We start from the raw sequence: 19598 nt of genomic DNA, 5'->3' as shown, positions 1-19598 counted from the left end.
TGGGACCAAGAAGGTGGCCTAAATGAAAGAAGACAAACTAGAGTCTGGGATGCAGAGATCAGGAGAACACCTGCCCATCTAAAGAGAACAGCTCCTTAGGCCCGCATGATTACTGGCATGTAAGAACACAGGTCCATTGTGGTTAGACCCTCTGATTGTTCAAAAGAATGTAGAAAATGTGATTCTCTGCTGGGCGCGGTAACTCACGCCTGGAATCCCAGCACTTTGGGAAGTCAAGGCAGGCGGATCACCTGAGGTCATGCGCCAGACATCAGCCTGGCCAACATGGTGAAACCCCGTCTCTACTAAAAAATACAAAAGTAGCTAGGTGTGGTGGTGTGTGCCTGTAATCCCAGCTGATCAGGACACTGAGGCCAGAGAATCGTTTGAACCTGGGACGCGGAGGTTACAGTGAGCTGAGATCATGCCATTGCACTCCAGCCTGGGTGACAAGAGTAAAACTCTGTCAGAAAGAAAAAGAAAGAAAGGAAAGAAAGAAAGAAAAAGAAAGAAAGAAAGAAAGAAAGAAGAAAGAAAGAAGAAAGAAGGAAAGAAGGAAAGAAGGAAAGAAGGAAAGAAGGAAGGAAGGAAGGAGAAAGGAAAGAAAGAAAGAAAAAGAAAGAAAGAAAGAGAGAGAGAGAGAAAGAAAGAAAGAAAGAAAGAAAGAAAGAAAGAAAGAGAGAAAGAGAGAAAGAAAGAGAAAATGGGATTCTCACTTAAAGTTTCCCTGCACAGGTCAAACAACACAGACCTGTAGCTTAAATCCTCTTACCGGTCTGTTCTGTGCATTGCTTCTACTAGATATTCAGTGACTGGTTAAGTAGCTTAGAGGTAAGTCAGGACCCACTCAGGTAAGTTCCATTCTGGTGGAAAGTGTGACTTGGCCTTGGGACCCCCATAACACATTGTCGTCGCATTTCCAGAGTTAGCCCTGATTTTAGAAACAGGTGCCCTAGGGCCTCACATTCCTCTTTTTGTCTCTTATGGTCTGTAAAGGGTTTCAAATTACTGCTCTATAGGCTCTAAGACCTGGGCTCCTGTTCCCTTTAAGATTAGCTTTGGCTTTACAAACTAGCAAGCTGTATCTTAAAGCTGGTCTCCGAAGTTAAGTGTATACTGCATTAGAACATATGTCTTTTCGATTTGTGGAACCTTCATTCCAGTGAATTATCTCTTGCTCATTATCAACCAATGGCCTTGTTTGTGCATTTGGCGAAAGCAAGGGGAAGAGGAGGATGTGAACTCACTCTTGGCAAGTAGATGCCTTAAAGGACCCCACCCCGCACCCCCTTGCTCTGAGACATAAAATACCTTTTGTATTAAAGCACGGAGCAGACCTCTTCATCTTGGGAGCATTCCCAAGGAATCAGAAGCCATTGATGTGTATCAGGACTTTAAATTGTTTTGTCAATGTGCATTAAATTTCAATTATCTGCATTAAATTCATTAGCCATTGTACGACCTAATTATCCCATGTTTGCAGAGATTTCAGAATTTACGAAGCTTCCCTTCCTGAGCAACATAATTTTGTAGAAACCACACCTCTGCCTCCATGCTCTATGCCAATGCTTCAAGGTGGTAAGCGTGCTGAGTCACAGCAGGATCGTCTTTGAAGCCCAGGGACACACTTGGCCTGGACAGGGGAGGTGATGATGAAGAAAAGAAAGCCTGTGGCTCAATAAACATCAAAGGTGGGTTGCACCATCCTGCTCTTGCCTACAGATTTGACCCAGACTTCAGGCTCCTCCTTTCCTGGACTTCTGACTCACTGAAGCCCAGCTACTGCTCCAGTGGCCCCATGTGCTCTGAGGAACCCAGAGGTCCCAGTCTACCATCTGTATTCTGTAACTATCTGAAGATGGGATGAGTCCTCTTAGAATCCCCCATTGTAACAGGAGGGGCTGTGCCCAGTGATGGCACAGAATCACAGAATGTATGGACCTCTAGAACAATGAGGAAGACCTGGTCCAACTCATTTCTTTTCTACATGGAAAGACTGAGAGCCAGAGAATTTAAGTTTCTCACCCAGCTGGGAAGACAGAGTGCTATGTCTCAAGTTGAGGCCCAGGACTCCAGGTTTGGTACTTGTCCTCCACCTTCTAGGTGCAACACTTAGAGATCTGTCTCCGGTTAATTCAGGAGGGCCCTTCCTGCAGCGAGATTGGGGCATATCTTCCAAGTAAGGCTGGATGGGAGAAGCAGGCTCCTTAGAGTCATTCGTTCCCTTGCTCCTCTGTTCTACAGATGTCTATGCATGCCTGCTGCAGGTCAGGCTGTGTGTTCCCAGTGATGAGGAAAACAGAGTGCATACTCCCATGGAGTTTACAGATCAGTGGGGGAGACAGTGTTAAAATAATTACATAAATGAACCCACAACTATCCAGTTGTGAAAGGAAGGAAGGAAGGAAGGAAGGAAGGAAGGAAGGAAGGAGAAGAAAGAAAGGGAACACAAAGGGTTATGAGTATAATATTAGAATAATGGGAATCAGGAATGACTCCATTGCACAGATGGAGCAAAAATTGAGATCTGAAGAAAGCTAGCAGCAACTAGACCTAAAGGGAGGGAAAGGAAACATCCTCACAGAGGCACAGGGGTGGGGTTCATGCTCCCTGGATGCTCAGAGTGAGTGGATTTCCAAGGTTGATGCCAACTGATGTGAGCAACAGCGTGAACAACTGAAATAATGTTTCACACTTTGCAAAGAAGCAAGACCAGATTCCACTTAAAGAAACTAGAATCTGAATTTACTAGGAGGCAGTGACAGTGAAGGAAAAGGATCTGGAATCTGATCTGAATCAGAAAGATTTTGGTTTCAATTCTAGCTTCATCAATTACAAGCTGTTGACCTGAGCAAGTCACATCAAGGTTCAATTTCCTCATTCATGACACTACAGTAAAAATGCCACATAGGGTTGTTGTCAGGGATTAAACATTTTGTACAGCTCTTGGCACAGACTAAGTGCTTGAATTCATTTTCTAGGGCTGCCATGACAAAATATCACTTACTGGGTGGCTTAAGCAATAGAAATTTATTTTCTCCTGGTTTGGAGGTTGGAAGGCCAAGATCAAGGTGACAGCAGGGTGGTTTCTGGTGAGCTTCTCTTCCTGGCTTAATAGATGGTGCCCTTCTTGCTGTGGGTCTTTCTCAGTCCACACACACTCTTGGTGTCTCTTCCTCTTCTTATATGGACAGCAGTCATGCTGGATTAGGGCCCACTCTTAGGACCTCACTGCACCTCTATTACATCTTTAAGGCCCTACCCCAAATACAGTTACATTGGGGGTTAGGGATTCAGCCTGTGAATTTTAAGAAGACATGATCCAGTCTGTAACAGTGCTGAATAGATGTCATCATTTCTTTCTTCATTTTTTCTCTACCAAATGTAAAAGCAATCATAGAAGAAAATGGACTGATGCTTTTACAATACTTTAAGAATTAGGATGTTCTCTGAGAGTGCTGTGGGTGCACAGTTACTTCTTAGTGCGGTCTACAGTATTTCACTTTACAACCATCCACCCTCAGGTGATAAACCTCATAGGAACCCACTCTGTGGTGAACACTCTCAAAAATAAAGAGGAAAAGGGGAAATTGGAAATGGAAAACCACCTGGGGATGCCTATATGACCATCTGCTCACTTTAAAAAGTCATCAATGCCAAGAAGAATGTCAAGGATAAGGTAATAATACAACAGTAGAAAATAGAATGAACTGTTGAGAATTAACTTTATTAACTAAAGTTGTGGCTCCAAAACAAGCTACAAATAATCAGAACTAAAAAATAATGAGAAAAGATAAAGTGGGATCAAAAATCAAATTGTATCAATGAAGAATGGGAGGGGAAAGAAGGAAGAAGGAAAAGTAGCAAAACCTCTAATATCTCTCAGCAGTTATGAAAGAGGGTTAAAAGTTGCCTTTGTCTGAAAGTTTAAAAATGAGGATTATAGCTTTATGAATGTTAGTGGAGTGTCTTGTAAATTGATCATAAATATTTTTATTTTAAAATTAGAGTAACCTCTTAAAAACACATCTTTAGGCCGGGCGCAGTGGCTCACACCTGTAATCCCAGCACTTTGGGAGGCCGAGGCAGGCAGATTACAAGGTCAGGAGATCAAGACCATCCTGGCCAACATGATGAAACCCTGTCTCTAATAAAAATACAAAAATTGCTGGGCGTGGTGGCGCATGCCTGTAGTCCCAGCTACTCAGGAGGTTGAGGCAGGAGAATCACTTGAACCCGGGAGGTAGAGGTTGAAGTGAGCCAAGATTGCGCACTGCACTCCAGCCTGTGCAACAGAACAAATCTCAGTCTCGAAAAAAAAAAAAATCTTTAGACAGAAAACAAAGTATAACATAGTCATTTATTGAACTATACATCAAAAATCAAAAGAGACGACAGAGGCCAAGAAGACATAAAATGAAGTGACAGCATGGTGGTAATGAAAATGGATATAAGTGGCCTGTCTCAAGCTATGTAAAGATTATAATTTTTAAAAGTCAGTGTTAAGTTGTCCATAAGATCTGCTTCTGCTTCAGTGGCAGAAAAGTAATAAAAGTTTAAAAATGAATTATTGGGCCCAAATATACCTGCTGAATTTAAATCAAAGAACAGCAGGATTAATTCTGGACACCACGGTGTTTAAAAGTAAAAACTTTACGTAAGACTTGGAAGTGTATAAGGCAAAAACTGTAAAAATACATAAGAAATCAAACAAAAAGATGCTTGGGTATAAGAATATAATTTACCATTATCAGCCTATTACAGACCCAAGTATTTAGAAAGTAAATAAGGACCTAGAAAAAAATGGATGACACAATAAAAACAGTACATCTAATAGATTTATTTCAAATCTTGTAATGCAAAAATATGGATTACTTTTTCTTTTTAAGTATATGTACTCAGTCTGTAAGCAAAAAAAAAAAAATCATATGCTAAATCGTAAAGAAAACATTGATGAATACCTTATGACAGAATTTTTACGGCTAATATTTTCAGATCAAAAGGCAATGAGTTAAACATTCATATTATATGTTAAAAAGAGAAAAAACTCAAATATATAGAAACTAAAAATAACATCCTACACACTACTGTGTGTAAAACATGACAGCAAGAGAGTGAGGCAATGAAAGCAAGAAGTCAGAATGAACTGAAAACAAATCCCATCAGGAGAAAATAGAAGAAATGAAATAATACTAGCAAACAATGGAAACAAGAGAAATAATGGAATGAGAAGGGGAAAAAAAGAAGAAGGCAGTGGAATGTAGGGACTACAAGCCCTTTATCTTAGGTCAGGTGAACCTGGGTTTGCAGCTCGATTTCAACACACACAGCTCTGCAACTTTGGAACATTTAGGTCATTTCTCTGTGCCCTACTTTCTCATGTTTCCCATCTGTAAAATATAACAACTTTATATATAAGATTGTTGTAAAAATTAAATGAAAGTAAATGCCTGGTAAAGCTCACAGCACAGTGTCTGGTGAATAATGGATAAGGGCTCACTAAATCTTGAGAGGCAGAAGTGGTCGTGGCTGTTGCTGTAAGAGTAGTGGTAATAGTAGTGTTACTAAAAACTAGAACTTTGAGAGGAAAACAAAACAGACAAGCTCCTGGTCAACCTTTTAACAATATCTGAATCACAAAATAGATCATTAGAAAGGAGAATGAGAATCTAGCAACTAAGCGGAAAGGAAAAGTGTAAGGTATGTGACAATATTACATATAGTTGTATGGTGAAGAATTTACAAATGTCAAGAATAGATATTCTTTACACATCTGTGTGTGTGTGTGTGCACGTGTACATGCTTGTGTGGGTGTACGCATGAGGATCACATAGCACACGCTCACATACCCCCCAAACAGGCAGAGATAAAAGCAAAAAGGAAGTGAGGATATGTCATTGTAATTTCTCAATGATCCTTATGGATTTGTTGATAAACCTATCCAAATATTTAGAACACTCATAATCTCTATCCAATACCACTACTTCTTAACCAATAAAGAAAAATTTAATTCATCCTATTAATTTCAAATTTCCACACTTGTAGAAGAGATCATAAGGTCCCCAAATTTCATATTGATTAAAATCTACCTTAGAAAAAAATTTGAAACCAATTAGAAGAATATGTCTGATAATATTTTTATGGGCCAAGGTTAGGGGATGATTTCTTAAAGATAACAAGCATAGATCATAATGAAAAATATTTTTAAATCTGACTGCATCAAAATTAAAATCTTTGGTATGATAAAAAACAAAGTTAAATGAAAAGACTAGAAAATATATTTGTGATATCTGTAGGGACAAATAATTAATTTCCAAAATATCTAATAAATTTCAAATCAATAAAGAAAAAAACCACTTTGGGAGGCCGAGGCGGGCAGATCATCTGAGGTCAGGAGTTCGAGACCAGTCAGGCCAACAAGGCGAAACCCCATCTCTACTAAAAATACAAAAATTAGCTGGGTGTAGTGGTGCATGCCTGTAATTCCAGTTACTCGGGAGGCTAAGGCAGGAGAATCTCTTGAACCAGAGAGGCAGAGGTTGCAGTGAGCCAAGATCGTGCCACTGCACTCCAGCCAGGTCAACAGAGTGAGACTTCATGTCAAAAAAAAGCAAAGACAATGACCAGGTGATTCTGAGATGAGAAAACCAGTGGTTCATAAACATGTGAAAAGATTTTCAAGCTCACCAGTACTCAAGGAAAGGCGAATTAAACAAGGAGATAACGTTTCACACCTAGCAGGTTGGCAAAAACTAAATTTTAAATGTCAATACTGATCTTGCCGAAGTTAGGGGGAAACGGGTACTCTCATCCTCTGCTGGCTGGTATTTAAATTTGAATAATAACTTTCAGAGCAAATTGACATTATCTAGGATCACTGAAAACATTCATGCTGTGACCCAGTCATTCAGTTCCAGGTCTACACTTTGATAATCTTGGGCACATATTCTGTAAACAGACACACTCACTATGGGATTGTTTGAAACATCAAAAAGAATTGAACTGCATTTAAATAACAATAAAGAAATGCATAAATAAAATGTAGTGATAAAAGTCCAATTGTTGAATGTTCCATGCAGCATTATTGCTTTCAATGGAAATTTTAGGAAACACAAAAGAATGCTGTAAACCTTTCATAGATTCATATGTATGTTTGTAAAACCATAAAAGATAGACTGGAAGATGTTATAATCAATTCATGACAATGATTCCCTCTGGACACCTGAGACAAGAATGACACTGGGAATGTAAAATAAGGGGGACTTCTTTTTTACTTAACTGTGACAAAATACACATAAATGTTGCCATCGTAACCACTTCTACACACACAGTTCTGTGGCATTTAGTACCTGTATGTTGTTGTGCAAACACCATCCATCTCCAGAATGCTTTCATCTGGCAAAACTGAAACTCTGTACATATTAAGTGCTAACTTCCCATTTCACTCTCCCTCACTCCCTGGCAACCTTCATTCTTTATGTCTCTGTGAATTTGACCAGTCTAGGTAGCTTATATGAGTGAAATTATAAATATTTATTTTTTCTGAAACTCTGTACATATTAAGTGCTAACTTCCCATTTCACTCTCTCTCACTCCCTGGCAACCTTCATTCTTTACGTCTCTGTGAATTTGACCAGTCTGGGTAGCTTATATGAGTGAAATTATAAACATTTATTTTTTCCTGATTGGCTTACTTCACATAGCATAATGTTTTCATTGTTCATCCATGTTGTAGCACGTGTCAGAATTTTAATCCCAGCACTTTGGGAGGCTGAGGTGGGCAGATCAGGAGGTCAGGAGATCAAGACCATCTTGGCTAACACGGTGAAACCCCATCTCTACTAAAAATACAAAAAATTAGCTGGGTGTGGTGGCAGGCGCCTGTAGTCCCAGCTACTGGAGAGGCTGAGGCAGGAGAATGGTGTGAACCCGGGAGGCGGAGCTTGCAGTGAGTAGAGTTTGCACCGCTGCACTCCAGCCTGGAAGACAGAGTGAGACTCTGTCTTAAAAAAAAAAAAAAAAAAAGAAAGAAAGAAAAAAGAAAAAAAGAAAAGAATTTGCTTCCTTTTTAAGGCTAAATAATATTCCATGGTATCGCTATGCCACATTTTATGTATCCATTCATCCATCAGTGGACACCTGAGTTGCTTCCACCTTTTGGTTCCTGTGAGTAATGCTGCCATAAGCATGTTGTGCAAATATTTTTTGAGCCCCTGCTTTTAATTCTTCTGGGTATATATCTAGAAGTAGAATTAAGGGGAAATTTTTTTTTAATCTTGAAATTTTCATATGTTTTAGGAAAAACAAAACAAGACTTGAAGCAAATATATCAAGATGTTGACAACTTTCCAATTCTACGGGTTGTACTACTTTTTTGCAGTTTTCTCCACTTTGTAGATTTCTCAAAATAAACAAATTATAATAAAGAAGAAACTCTTTTAAAAGAAATCACATAACCAGAAAGACTAGAAACTAAACCAGTCACTCTTATGTATACAAAAAAAAAAAATCTTAAACTACAAACTAAAGAAAATCAGTAATAAATAAAAGTTCTATGGACCCAGTGAAGCTTATCCTGTGAATGAGAGAATGAAGCCTCAGTAGGGGGCAATCTATTAGAAGTCACTATTAGACTAAGGAAGAAAAGTCTCATGGTCATTTTGATATGAAAATCTTATTTGCTCCAGTTAGTTTGATCAATTCTAATAAAATACACTTTGTAACATGGATAAACTCATGTTCTTTAGAAGCAGCTAAATCTGGTCTTTGGAACCAGATGCCTGGATTCATGTCCTCTTTCTGTTAGTGACTTGGTCAGTTACCAACCTCCTTGTGCCCCATGAACCCCCTCTAGCATGGAAATAATGGTTTCATGTGAGGATTGTATGAAGTTACATATATAGAAAGAGCCTAGAACAGTGCCTGGCACACAATACTACACAGTAGACACCAATATCAGTGTTTGTGTTGCTGGCATTGTTACAATAAAAATAATATCTTTAGCTCAATATCCTCAAGATTATGCTCAAAGGTGACACTGTACCAAAATCTTTCCATTTACCTCAGGAACAAAGACTGTTGTCTACCACCATTTTTATTACAGAGTCTTGAAACAACATAAGAAAGAAAAGACAGTTAACAGTGATATAGATAAATTAGAAAGAGACAAAGTGCCATTATATGCTAATGGTATGACTGAATATCTACAAAAGCAGGGGGGTTTTTTGTTTGTTTTTTAAATGCCCATGCACGTTTTATTAATAAAAACTAACCAGTGCCAAGTTAAACTAGTCAAACAATTAAAGTCTCTTTATATTCCATAAAATATTACAGAAAAGTTTCTGTTTCAATAAAAGGACTACCATTTTAGAACAGGCAGCTAATAGCAACTGTGCAGTTAATGAATTTTGTGAATAAATTTTAAAAGAGAGTATTGCCTGTCCTTAAATTCCTTTTTCTTTTTATAAAAAAAGAACTATTAAAAATGATTGACAAATTTTGAGCTAAAAAATTGCTAAAACATTCTCTATATTTAATTTCAATTTTATAATAGATTACAGGAAGATACTTATGAAATAAATACATTTGTTTCAGTACATGTCTTTAAATGATAGAATTACAAGTATGTAAACAACTATATAATAAAATGTTTCCAAACGCTGCCTCCAAGAAATCAGGCAAATTTTACCATAAGCAATAAACCATTCCAAGCCTTCCAGATAGCTTCCATAGCCGCACCAGCATGGCAATAAGCTTTAACCAAACAAAAACAAACAAACAAAAGCACTTTGCAATTTGTTGCTGCAAAATAGGGAGAGAAAAGAGGGTATAAACTTGATGGAATCACAACAGTCAATATAATTTAAGGGACAATAAAGTCAATAAGGTTGATGGTGTTTATTGTTTAGAAGGCTGAATTCTGCTGTTTTGCTTGGGGCTATTTAGAAAGTCGAATTCTGCTGTTTGCTTGGACACGGTACCACTGAACAAACTCCACAGAGTCTCACCATCTGCCAGTGGGGGCGCCGCCCAAACTCAGGCAAATAAACGGCATCAGGTGATCACCATCCACAACAGGAGGGTGTTTCATTTTCATGAATGTGGATGAAATACAATTGCTTCAGCAACTCAACAAAAACTGTTCAACGGCAAAAATGAACTCTGCACTTGAAGAAAAATAGAAAATGAAAACACAAATCCTAAACAGTAAATAAACACTCTGCATCTGTACACTGGTATCAAAACACACATCCACAGCACGTCCTAATCCTACAGGAAACAATCCTTGCTTATCAGAGGTGCATATCTAAATTCAATAGCTTACCAATATCTTCTTGGGAGTAGGCCAAAAGGAAACAGAAAACCCACATTAAAAAAAAAATTCTTTCCCGTAAACGTTTTCCTGAAGCCGAATCTGAAGTGGGGAGGACGTCAGTCGTCCTCCTCATTCTCGTTGAAGTCATTATCCTCCTCATCGTGCTCCCCGACTTAAGACACCAGGGTCTCCACCCTGGAGCCGCTGTACTGAGACCCATCGGAGCTTGTGGCCAGCGTCCTATCTGCACCGTTGGTCAGGTCGCTGGCAGGGAACCTCGTGCCGTTAGACGTGGAACCTGCCGTCGTGATGAACACGCCTCCAACAGTTCCCTGAGCCATTTCTGACACGTACGGCTCTAGAGCCTTTGGGACCAGACTTCTGGCCATTTTAAGGTCTTCAGCAGAGCAGCTCCCAGACTCCAGCCCGCAGGCCATGCCCATCCGCTTCAGCGCTTCTGTGTCATCATGGATTTCAAATGTGTTGTCAAAATTAAACAGACACTCGAAATTGTCATTGTAGATGCTGCAGTCGATGACGGTCTTCTTGCTGGTGTTGATGATGATGAAGGGCAGGTGGATGACCAAGCTGGGTGGCGGCGGCTGGCTGGCCTGCTGCTCTGAGTACCGGTTTCTCTGCATTAGGTTCTTGAAGGCAATTTGCTGTAGAATAAGTTTTGAAGTTGAGACTGTTTCTGTTTTATTCTTTCAAGTCTCCTCTGTCTTTCCACCTCTAAGTTCTGACATTCCTGAGTCGAGTTGGTGGGCAGACCAATCCACTTGATCTCCTTTTTCTCCTTGGAGATGATGTTCATGGCCATCAGCACGTTTAGGGCATCGTAGACGCGCCGTCTTATGCTGTTCTGGTCATAACCTGACTCGTTTGGTAAGATGTGGTTGTCGGCAGCACTGAACTCCGCGACCAGCTCGTCCCCCACTTCGTTGTAGGAAGTGGTCCCTTTCCTCTGAACCTTCTCGCAGACCTTCATGGAGAAATGCCGCAGGCCCTTGGCCATTCTTCTCTCCTTTTCTGTTGCGCTTCCCGGCAGACCAAGGTGAGGAGTCGGAAGGCTGGCTCTGAGAGGCAAAGTGAGTGCTGGGGGTGTGTGGGCTTCCTACCACCAGGGCGTTTGACACTACTGGTCTCTGAGGCGTACCAATTACCACTTGCTGGGCAATGTTGACATTGGACTGTCCAAAGGTTTTTGCCAAGAGCTGCTTCCCGAGCGGGTTGACGGTGGAGGGGTGAACGGCCACGAGGGACACCTTTTCCGGGACTAAGGTTCTAGTCTGTGAAGACCTTGAGTTCTCCGTTGGCTTCAATTAGACCGGCATCTTTTGCCATGTTACCAGATCCGGGAAATCAAGGCTACAAATGTTCACCTTCCCAGAGAAGAAAAATGCTTTCTGGTTGCCCAGTCCAGCCGCGCCGGCGGGTGCGTGGAGAGCGCACGGTGAGGGGCGTGGGGTGGCGCGAGGTGGCGCGGGGAAGCGCGGGCAGGGGCCAGGCCAGGCGGTCCCAGCCCTGGCGGGGTCCCAGCCCTGGGCTGAAAGGCGCCAAAAGCAGGTTTTAACTGAAAACCTCCAGAATTAATTTTTTAAGTGTAGAAAATTAACCAGATACAAGATGTACATGTAAATAAAATAATAATTTCCTTGCACATTACTAAAATGCAAAGAAATCTCATCTAAATTATAGCAAAGTGTACAAATTATTATACTAAACATATATCCTCATGTGAGTGGCTTTATAAACAAAGCATCAAACTTTGGGACAAATTACAAGAAATTTGAATAAAAGTAAAATATAATTCATTCCTGGATGGTGCTATTCATGTTATTGTGGGATATGATGAGGTTTCTCTTCAAATAATCTGATCTATATTTTATTCTTTAATTTATAGTACCTCCTCCCTTTTTCTCCTTTTTTCCTTTTTGCCTTTGTTAGATGCCCAGGCATGCCACAGTACCAGGCATTATCAGTACCAGCTGACATCCTTTCCTTATTTGGAAAGACGACTAACTTTCTACCTCATTACAGACATCCCTTCCCCTTCCTCTCCATTTTCTTTTATGTGCCCCCCTTACCTAAAAAAAGTCAAATGTTTAGCCAACCGAGATTAGTTTAGATTGTACGACCTGACCCCGACCAATGGGGAATGTATACAGGAGCAGGACTTGTGTCAGGAATAAAGGCTCTCGTGCCCCTTTGTTCAGGTGTGCTCTCAGGGCACTGGCCAAGGAGGCACCCCTCTGCACAGAAGTAAAATTGCTTTGCTAAGAATCCTTTGTCCGAGTTCAATTTCCTTAGGCTTTTGAGTGTTAGTCCTAACATTATATTATAAACATATTGGTTTATCTAAATAAATATATAGATTGAATACAAGGTCAAAAATAATTTCTCTGGATATTTTCTTGGAACTGGAAAAAAATCCCTAATAGTCAAAAGAAAGAATAAATAAGATAGACTACAAAAAATTCTGGGATGTGCTAGTTCTGCCAGATATTTAAATGTATTGAAAATCAACAATAATAAAGAGCAATGTATTGGCACAAAGGAAAACAAATATTATAATCCCTGTGTGTGTATATGTGGGAATTCTATGTATAACAAACAAAAGAGCTATCAAAAAAACACTCAGAAAAGGGAAGAATTAGTCAATATAATGTTTGCAAAATCAAAGTAATTTAGAAAAAGAAGGAAGACCTATAACTCATACAAATCTAACATGGAAATAAATTTCAGCCAGATTTGGGATTTAAAAAAAATTGGCCACAGAAAGTTAAAATGAAACAAAAATGAATATTTAAAAAGTGATAGAAGTAATCACAAAAGATAGGTAATTGATAATATTAAAAGAATAGAAACATCTCTATGTTCTCCAAAATTTTTTTTTAAAAAGAAAAAAAAAAAAACAGGGAAAACATTCTGGAAGTATCCTTATCAGCCACATTGCAGCAAAGTGACATTCTGTTTCCCTTTCTCCCTCCTACTCTCTCTCTTTCCCCCTGTACTGTGTTAGGAAGTGGGACATACATAACTCACCTCCATGCCTTCCTTACCTCTGAATATGCTAGACCCACAGTACATGCGGAACTGCTGAACTGAATCATTAATTACATTAGTGGCAGAAGGAAAATGGCTATTTACAAAAGATGGAATCCAACTAGAAAACTGACATATGGAAAAAGGTTTCAGTTCCCCAGTGATCAAAGAACCCCAAATTAAAACAACCAGGCATTTCTATTTTTCACCTATGTCATTAACAAAAAGCCAAACAAGATCACAGCCCCATGGCCTTAAGCAACAGGACAGCCAGGTTGTGGCCGCTCCTGCCCCTCACTGGAGTGGGAAGCTGCTTAAGATTTACCACGGTGGTTTCAGCGTTTCTATTTCTTTGATTTGCTTATAAAAAACGCAGTAAAACCCAAGCGTAAGCAGCTTGGCGGCCAGAGACTATGAATGCCCGGTCTTTCTCTAGCAGCAGTTACTGAAAAACCTCCAAGGGCGGTTTTAATTTCCTCTCCTTGTTCATCTGGGGTCTGGTTTCCCAGGGAGCCAAGGTACTGGGTGAACGCAGAGAAACCCATCTATCAATTTTGTGGCTGCCATAGCATGGCGATTTTGAATCTTGCAATAAAACAAGATTAATGGGCTTGACTTCAGTGGGTCTGACATTTCAGCGACAAGGGCTGTATTCGCCAGGTTTCTGCACCTCTCTCCTCTTTGTTTCTCAGCCATTTTGTAATCTCAAACCAGGTCCCTTATGTTCCCTGGGGCTCCTGAGAGAATCATGTAAAAGGGACATGTGGCGTGAGCTAGGAAAAGACAAATCACCCTGATCTCCTCTCTTCAAAGACCAATGGGAATTTCAGTGGGAAATGGGCTCTCACAGCCATGGTGTTGGGATAAAGCATTAGTCATTTAATAGTGTTGGTAATCATTTTATCCATCAACATGCACTTAACATGCGCCCAGCACTGTACAGCCACCGGGGAGCAGGGAGAAGGGAGACACAGGCGTGGTCACAGCACAAGGGAAGCCAGGTGAGTCAGAGAGAGTCAGATGCTGGGGACAGGACTCTTGGAGAAAGTAGGAATTGAGCAGGACTTCAGAAGAAGGGACATTTCTTCAGGGAGGCGAACAACATAGGGAGATGTTCCCAAGTGGAGGACGAGAGGCGGCATGCAGAGATGGGTGTGGGAATGCCATGTTATTTCAGGTCACCATGCCTTCCTGCCTGCTGGTTCCTCACCTAAGACTCCAGCTTAGACCCAGCTCAAGATCCATTCCTGGGCTCCCTTCTTCTTCAGAGCCTTCCCTCCCCCTGCTCCAGAGAGAAGCAACTGCCCCTTCTCTATGCCTCCTCTGCCCCCGACTTATGTTCCACTGTTATACTCTACACTGACTTATTACTATTATTTTATTGTTTGGAGTTTTTATTAAATTACTATTTACATTGCCTTACCATTATTATATTTATATGTCTGTCTCCTGTGATAGATATTGTGCTTCCTACAAGTAGCAGCACAGTGTCTGAAACACAGTAGGTACTCTGAAAATATTTCTTGTACTTAATCAAATTAATGAAAACTGATTGGTATACAAGTGAAGAGGAGCTTAGACGGTGCTGACGGAGAAGGGGAGGAGAGCAGAGCATGAGTAATAGCAGCTAACAGCTCACCTGTGTACGTAGCATTCACGACTGGCCAGGTATTTAAGCGCTTTGCATGTATTCATTAATTTCATCTTCACAACACAGCTATGAGAAAGGTGCTGCTAATATCCCCATTTCACAGATGAGAGTGTGGAGGTGGGGAGGTAAAGGAACTCATCTGAGCTCTCTTAGCCAGCTAGGGAGCAGGCGGGGGTGGAGCTGGGCCCTGGAGGCAGTGGGCTGGCTGCGGAGGAGCTCCCTTTAACCAGGATGCCTGATGCCTTGCTGCCCCTTGTCACTGCAGGTCACTGTGGGCTTAGAATCCTAAAGTCTGAGAGGGAAATCTTGCCCTATTCCCTGTTCAGTATAAGAACGGCCATAACTAAACTTAACAAATGGCTGTATACTTTCTGTTTGTTTAAATTCAAGGTTTATTAGTTAACAAGGCAACCTATAGTTTAAAGTATAACAGAAGAAAACTTAGTTTACAAAAACAAACAAACAAAACAATGGGCTGGGAGCAGTGGCTCATACCTGTAATGCCAGCACTTTGAGAGGCCAAGGCAGGTGGGTCACCTGAAGTCAGGAGTTCGAGACCAGCCTGGCCAACATGATGAAACCCCTGTCTCTACTAAAAATACAAAAATTAGCTGGGCATGGTGGTGGCCACCTGTAATCCCAGCTACTCAGGAGGCTGAGGCAGGAGAATCACTTGAACTCAGGAGGTGGAAGTTGCAGTGAGCTGAGATGGCATTATTGCACTCTAATCTGGGTGACAAGGGCAAAACTTGAGAGACAGAGAGAGAGAGGAAATGCATGATTTTTATCACTTTGGGATTAATAATAATAATAAGACTGTGCTCAGCAGTTGCCGTACATGGTCTTATTTAGTCCTTCCAACAACCCTTTGAGACGTACTACTATTATCATCTCCATTAAGAAATAAGAAGACTGAGGGTTTGTTACACTAGCAACAACAACAACATAAACTTCCAAGAGCTAGGGAATCATGAAAATTTTTAAAAGAGATGCTGAGATGCTAAAGTTAAGGTTGTACAAAGATATATCTGAAAAACATGAAGAAAAACAGGCTTTGCAATATCAATATCAGCAAAAGTAGACTTCATGGGTAAAACAAAGAGGAAATTGTCATTTTTTGTTGTGAAGTCTAATTTATAAAGGCATGAATATTTTTTTTTTTTTTTTTTTTTTTTTTTTGAGACGGAGTCTTGCTCTGTCGCCCGGGCTGGAGTGCAGTGGCCGGATCTCAGCTCACTGCAAGCTCCGCCTCCCGGGTTCACGCCATTCTCCTGCCTCAGCCTCCGAGTAGCTGGGACTATAGGCGCCTGCCACCTCGCCCGGCTAGTTTTTTGTATTTTTTTTAGTAGAGACGGGGTTTCACCGTGTTAGCCAGGATGGTCTCGATCTCCTGACCTCGTGATTCGCCCGTCTCGGCCTCCCACAGTGCTGGGATTACAGGCTTGAGCCACCGCGCCCGGCCAAAGGCATGAATATTTAATAAATTGCACTGTTAATAAATAAGATTGCATCAAAAAATATTTTTAAATAGAAAGAAATGAAAGGCATAGCAATGAGAGAGGTCAATACACTTCTTTAAAGCTTCAAAAATGAGGAAGGTATATAAAAATAATATAAAAGGCTTAAATAATAAAGTTAGTAAGACAGACTTAACACATTGACATTACAATCTGGGCCCTATAAACCTTACACTTTGTTCTGGTGCCAATATATGGCTTATATTGGATGACAAAGAAAATTTTAGTTAAAAAATCTCTCCAAAATAGAAACTACACGGACTCATTTTCTAAGTCAAATGAAATTTGTATTTTAAAAATCCAATCACTTGAAAATATGAAAAACAAACAGTATCCTAAATAATTCTAGGGTAAAAGAAAAATTGAAAGAGTAATTATTAAATGGTTACAAAAATGAAAATGAGGAGGCTACATATCAATACCTCTGCAGTAATCAAAAACTGATTTATTACATTAAGTGTATTTATTACCAAATAAAAAAATAAATATAAATTAAGTAAATGACATATATTACAGACAAAAAATGAAGGAAAAGAGGAGGAAAAATAATGATATAAACAAAAATTAATGAGTAGTAAAAAAAAATGTACAACTGATAAGTTCATCCAGAGGCTGCTTTTTTTCATTAAACCCATAAACTATGCAAAACTTCAGGAAAAGCAAATGACTATTCAAACTTAGGACTAAGAATAGATATCTAGCTATAGATGAGGAAGGAAGTAAAGAATAACACTTTAAACTCTATCCTTTTTTTTTTTTTTTTTTTTTTGAGGCGGAGTCTCGCTCTGTCGCCCGGACTGGAGTGCAGTGGCCGGATCTCAGCTCACTGCAAGCTCCGCCTCCCGGGTTTACGCCATTCTCCTGCCTCAGCCTCCCGAGTAGCTGGGACTACAGGCGCCCGCCACCTCGCCCGGCTAGTTTTTGTATTTTTTAGTAGAGACGGGGTTTCACCGTGTTAGCCAGGATGGTCTCGATCTCCTGACCTCGTGATCCGCCGTCTCGGCAAATAGATTTGAAAATCTGTATTAAAAATCCTTTAAGATTGTATATGCCATGGACACCCAACTCCTGCTACTGCAAGAGAAGAGATAAGCTCTGCCAGATATTAAAAGATATTATCATGCTATAGTAAATAAAAATGTATGGTACTGAGGCATGAATCCACAGACAGGTCAAAGGAAATGAATGTAGAGTACATAAATTGACACAAATTTATTCAAAAATTTAGCATACAATAAAAGCAGTGTTTAGAAGAAGTGGAGAAAAGACAGATTATTTGCCAAGCAGATCAAATATAAATATATATATGTATAATTATTAAACACTACAAAAATGAGAGTTTAAAAATAATTGCACAAAGCAGATATCTTTCTAACTGTAACACAAAACCTAAAACTTATCAAAGGAAAATATGGGATCAATGTAATAACTTAGATATAAAAAGTTTTCTGCATGACAAGAACATTAAAAAAGACAAACAATAAACTATGAAGAAATATTTTCAATTTATATCGCAACTGGGTAAATTCACCAATATAGGTAAAGAACTATACAAACCAGTAAGAAGTGGAATGCTTTAATAGGAAAATGGACAAAGTATATGAAGACATATTTCCCCAAAACAGAAAAAGAAATGGATTTTCTTCATATGAAAAAAAAGTCAACCTTTTTTATAACAAGAACAGTGTAATTAGAACTTATGCTGAGTTTAAAAAATTTACATATCAGGTTGATAAGCATCAAAAAGTTTGATGAAATTCAACTTCGGAAAAACTGTAGAGAAAGAGATATTCTTAAACACTTCTGATAAGAACAGATACTACACTTGATCTTAGCCAAAAGGCCAAGAAGTGATACTCTTAAACACTACTGTAGAGAGTGTAAGTTGATATCACCTCTATAAAAGGTAATCTGATCATATCTATCAAACTTTAACTTAATTATTTCACTTCTAGATTATATATTCTACAGATAAACCCATGTATTATAAATATATTCATTGCAGCAGTGTTGTGATAGAAAATATTAGAAACAATTTAAATGTTTGATATTTGATGGTTAAATATAGCCCAAACATAGGATGGAAAAGCATACAGTCATTATAAATAATGAAGCAGCTCTATAAAAATGTATATAAAATGATCTGCCAGATATTTATTAAGTGAAAAAGCTAGATGTAAACAAATTTATATAAATTACCATATGTATAAATATATAGACTCTTACATATACATGTATATTCTTACAATCTGTATATGCATGCAATATCTCAGGCAGGATACACAATATTCTGATATTAAGTACAAGCATATCTCGTTTTGTTGCATTTTATTGTGCTTCTCAAATACCACATCTTTACAAATTGAAGGTTTGTGTCAACCCTGTGTCAAGCAAGTCTGTCAGAGTTATTTTTCCAACCGCATGTGCTCACTCGTGTCTCTGTGTCATATTTTGGTAATTCTCATAATATTTCAAACTTCTTTATTATTATTATATCTGTTATGGTGACCTGTAATCTTTTAAATGTTACTATTATAATTGTTTTGGAGCACCACAAGCCATGCCCATCTAATAAACTTAATCAATAAATGTTGTGTGTGTTCTGACAGCTCCACCAACAACCTGTTTGTTCTCTGTCCTTTTCCCTTTCCCAGGACATCACTGTTCTCTAAGACATGACAAAATTGAAATTAGTCCACTTAATAGCCCTAAAGTGGCCTCTAAGTGTTCAAGTAAAAAGGAAGAGTTGCACATCTCCCACACTAAATCAAAAGCTAGAAATGATTAAGCTTAGTGAGGAAGGCATGTCAAAAGCCAAGACAGGCCATAAAATACACCTCTTGTGTCTAACAGTTAATCAAATTGTGAATGCAAAGGAAAAGGTTTTAAAGGAAATTAAAAGTGCTACTCCAGTGAACACTCACAATAAGAAAGTGAAACAGCCTTATTGCTGCTATGGAGAAACTTCTAATAGTTTACATAGATAAAACTAGCCACAATATTCCCTCAAGTCAAAGCCTAATCCAGAGTAAAGCATTAACTCTCTTCAATTCTGTGGAGGCTGAGATAG

At 39.3% G+C, this 19598-nt stretch overlaps 2 pseudogenes; both read right to left on the bottom strand.

The window, feature by feature from the left end:
• Nucleotides 1-10431: 10431 nt before the first annotated feature.
• On the bottom strand, nt 10432-11840 carry LOC117071584 (annotated as a pseudogene).
• A 6411-nt stretch (nt 11841-18251) lies between these two features.
• Nucleotides 18252-18383, bottom strand: LOC117071851 (annotated as a pseudogene).
• Nucleotides 18384-19598: the final 1215 nt, after the last annotated feature.

The sequence above is a fragment of the Trachypithecus francoisi genome, unplaced genomic scaffold, assembly GCF_009764315.1.
Source record: "Trachypithecus francoisi isolate TF-2019V2 unplaced genomic scaffold, Tfra_2.0 Lachesis_group3, whole genome shotgun sequence".
Lineage (NCBI taxonomy): Eukaryota > Metazoa > Chordata > Mammalia > Primates > Cercopithecidae > Trachypithecus > Trachypithecus francoisi.
This window is presented reverse-complemented; position numbering and strand designations above follow the sequence as displayed.